The sequence below is a fragment of the Marmota marmota genome, unplaced genomic scaffold (assembly GCF_001458135.2).
Source record: "Marmota marmota marmota unplaced genomic scaffold, marMar, whole genome shotgun sequence".
Taxonomy (NCBI): Eukaryota; Metazoa; Chordata; class Mammalia; order Rodentia; family Sciuridae; genus Marmota; species Marmota marmota.
In genome coordinates, this window is record NW_025999999.1 from 5,896,257 (window position 1) to 5,900,934 (window position 4,678).

Consider the following 4,678-nt stretch of genomic DNA (forward strand, 5'->3'; position numbering starts at 1 on the left):
TTGGTGCAGTTAGATTTGAGTTAGGATCACCCCTTTCCCTCCCTGACTCATAATTACAAAGTGAAAGTTCTGAATATGAATCTTCATAATTTGATGTTTGCTTCTCAACACCCAGGACTTTCATTCTCATGTCCTCTGCTCCCCTGTAGTTCTGCCTCTCTGCACTTTTCCCACAGTCTTTGAGTGACATATTTGGCTTCTCCCTAACCTTTGATCACATCTGTCAACATCCAAGTATGGGAGTCATGAGGCTCCTATTGGCCTCTCAGGAGCCACCATGGGATTGGACATATAATTGCTATAATGGAGAGATTGGTTAAGGAGTATAGGGTTACACTTAGGAGGAATGAGTTCTGGAGTTCTGTGGCTCAGTAGGAAGAATATAGTTCCAAAGACCATATTGTTTATCTCAAAATTGCTAGAAGAGAGGACTGTCAATGTACTTGACATAAAAATGATAAAATTTAATGTGATGGTTATGCTAATTATCCTGATGTGATCAATCTACAGTACATACATCAGTTGAAACTTCATATTGTGCCCATAAATATATACAATATTATGTGCCAATCAGAAAGAAAAAGAAAGGAAAGCAGTGAGATAGATTGGTAGATTTATGTACACTTTAGTACATCTTCTTTCTAGCTGTATTAATTTAGCTGGATTGCCAAACATGCCACTAAAAGGGATGTGTCTTGGTACAAATAGCACATCTATATATGCATTATGCAAAGGGAGAGGGGCAAAGAGGGAGAGACAGGCTGACAGTACAGCAACAAAGACTTTGCCAGGTTGGAATCAATGAAAAGGTCCACAATTAGAATAACAATGGAATTACTCAACCCTGCTCCACCAAGACAAACTTATGTATCTTAGGGTAGAAATATCATCAGACAAGAATCCTTCCTGGTCTGTTATTTACTCTCTGACTCATGTGTACCATATTAAAAAAAAAAAAAGAGCGTACTACAGGGATACTGCCACATAGATGTTCATAGCAGCACAATTCACAATTGCTAGACTGTGGAACCAACCCAGATGCCCTTCAATAGATGAATGGATAAAAAAAATGTGGCATTTATACACCATGGAGTATTACGCAGCATTAAGTAATGACAAAATCATGGAATTTGCAGGGAAATGGATGGCACTAGAGCAGATTATGCTTAGTGAAGCTAGCCAATCCCTAAAAAACAAATACCAAATGTCTTCTTTGATATAATGAGAGCAACTAAGAACAGAGCAGGGAGGAGGAGCAGGAAGAAAAGATTAACATTAAACAGATACATGAGATGGGAGGGAAAGGGAGAGAAAAGGGAAATTGCATGGTAATGGAGGGAGACCCTCATTGTTATACAAAATTACATATAAGAGGTTGTGAGGGGAATGGGAAAATAAACAAGGAGAGAAATGAATTACAGTAGATGGGGTAGAGAGAGAAGATGGGAGGGGAGGGGAGGGGGGATAGTAGAGGATAGGAAAGGTAGCAGAATACAACAGTTATTAATAGGGCATTATGTAAAAATGTGGATGTGTAACCGATGTGATTCTGCAATCTGTATTTGGGGTAAAATTGGGAGTTCATAACCAACTTGAATCTAATGTATGAAATATGATATGTCAAGAGCTTTGTAATGTTTTGAACAACCAATAAAAAATAAATAAATAAAAAGGAAAAAAAAAAAAAAAAGACACATCTGACAGTGGGTGCCATCCCAGAAAGACATGTTTGTAAAGTCACACTGTGCCTTGGGCTCCTTCATTAACTTCAGCACAGAGCTTGGTCTGTCCAGTCTGTTCCAGTCTGCTCTAATTTCACAACATGGAGGTATTTGATTTCTGGCACTGATGTTCCAGTTTACACTCAGTCTGTTCCAGTTTGCTCTAATTTCACAACATGGAGGTATTTGATTTCTGGCACTGATGTTCCACCCCAGGCTTTTCCAGCTGATGTCTACTGAGATCATGCCAGCACCAGGGGAAAAACCAAGGAGGTGCTGCCCCCTGCAGAGCACTGGTTCCCACAGCCCCAGCATCTATCAAGACTAGACTGAGATTTTCCATGGTGTTGGGGAGTTTCTCCACCACTCAGTGCTGCTGTTCCAAGTGCCATTGCCCAGCTAGTTAGGGTAGGAAGAACTTCAGAAAGAATGAGAAGGGATTGGGGGAAGGTGGGTAACAGGAAAGTAGGAAGGAGAGGTTAAAGAAGAAAGCTTTCTGCCACATGGGGCTACCCCCTTCATTTGATCCATTTCAATTAGGAAAATTCTCCTCCACTCCCAGTAATTCATTGTAGGATGATTTGATCAGATAGTGATCAGATAGTCCTAAATCTGATTGACCAAGAGAATCACAAGGGAAATTTTTCAAAGACACAGATTCTCAATTACCCCGAGAATTTCTGGTTATAAAATTAGGGAGTGATTCAGTCATCTCTTAAAAAATCAGGAAGATCATTGGAGTATCATTTTTAAAATAAATGGAAGGGGAAAAGTTCTTTTAAGGGGACTCAGTTGTTGCAAAACTAAATGTAGCTTCCATTTCTCAATTAAATAAGAAACATTTTGAGAATTGACTATGTGCCAGTGATTCTCTAGGGAATAGGTGCACAATTTATCAAGTAAGCTCATTTGTCTCCTTTGGGATAAATGGAATTTGTTCAGTGTTTCCTACAGTCCATTTTGTGCAAAGACTGTAACCCCACAAATCCATGTTCCCTAGATGAGGACCTACTGGCTCCCTTCTCTGTGTTGAGCATCCCAGCAAGGGAACCTGGGATCTGTCTGTCTTCAGCATAATTCATACCTGGGTTTGAATCCTAACTCATTCACCTGGGGCAATAAAACATTTCCTAATCCTTCTGAATCCATTAGGAGAGAAGCACACCTGCCTTTGGAGGCTGATATAAGACTCAAATGAGATTCTGTGCGTGGTTGGCACATAGTGGTAAAGAACTGCTAGTTCATAATAGTAGTGGGGATGGCCATATCACTCTTTTTGCTGCCTTGGTCTCTACAACTTCCCTCCTGGTCTGGTGATCTGACCCTCTTGGCACATGTTCTTTCTGGGTCTTAATGCCCTGCTTTCAGGACAGCTGCTTGGCCTTGCCTCCAATAAGAGATTGTTCTTCCTCCCCAGAATCAAGGCAGGTGCAGAACATAAACATCTTGACCCATCCCTCCTTCTCCTTCCTACCCCTCTCTCTGTCAGCATGATATCCTGGAACTTACCTTGGCCGGAGCTGTCACACATTGATGGAAAACAAAACACACATTAAAGTGGGAGCAGATGAAAATGCTGCTTCCTGGGTGACCCTGGGAGAGTCTAAGTTCAGCTGGTGTGGAGCCCAGGCATCCCCAATCTAACTACTCCCTAGGTCACACTAGCAAAAACACAGCCTGTAAAATTGCCTAGTCCCAGGGTATGCATTCCCAGGCTTCCGGGGCCCAAGCAGACAATGCACAGACGTGAAGGGACAGGGTGTAGGGACAAAAGTGAGCTGGGCTTTCCAAGTAGTGCTGGCAAGTGCATGACTGTGTATCTTTTTTATCTGCTTGAAATTAAATTTAAATACATTTTGAAACCATTTTCTGGGCAAATAGTATTTCTCTCTGAGCCAAAAGAGAAAGAGCCTTGTTCAGTGTGATTTGCTATAGTGCAGCAGAGCCCAGAGCCTCCCACTGAGTCTCCCTGGTTGCCCTGCCCTGTTCCAGCCTCTTGATGGAGCCTCATTCTTTAATCATATTTAGCTGTTGAAAAAGAAGAGCTACAGACCTAACTCTGACATTATATACCTCTAGTAATTGGAACTAGGGAAGACCTAACTCTTGACAGTATAGTCTCTAGTAATTGGAACTAAGGAGAAGAGAGTGTTTCATTTTTATTTTACACATCTGGGTTTTGTTAAACAATTGGAATGCATCATTTTTGCATTTTTTCCCCACATATCAAATTCAGCTGTTAGATGGATGGCAGTGAAAATGGCACAGTTATTTGATCCATTTTCCCTATTGTCCTAGATGTGGAACAAATATAAAAACTTAAATATAGAATATAGTATACAATAGATTTAATAGTATTAGTTAATATTAGTTAATATAGTACATGACCTCTAATTATCATTTCCAACCTATTTCAATGCATTGGTAAATTTCATTGAAATATTAGCAGAATTAGAAACTTGGAAATTAATGGGTGACCCTGGGAGAGACTGACTAAGTTTTAGTCCCTCCAAATCTTCTGTAAACCTGGAAGAGCAACTGTATAGCAAAACCAAACCCCATGGACCACATTTTGTAAGACCAGGTTACAGTGTATCCCCATAAGCCCCATTTACCAGGAGGTGAAAGCAAATTAACAAGCACAAGTTCTGCACAATTTCAATACTTGAATGGGAGAAAGTAGAGATCACAGGACACCTGACAGACCCCCAACTGAAAACCACTATATACCCACAGGAAAGTGAGATGGGTCAATTGGAGAAAAACTGGGGGAGTTTGGCTTATTCCTACTAAGGTGTCAGTGTATTGGGCCCACAATAAAATCTACCTAGAGCAATCTGGCCCCTAAAAGTTCCTGGAAATGACCAACCGAGGCCTCATTTCAGAACATGTTCTCTCTCTCCCCCTCCCTTCCCTCCCTCCCTCTCTCTCTCTCTCTCTCTCTCTCTCTCTCTCTC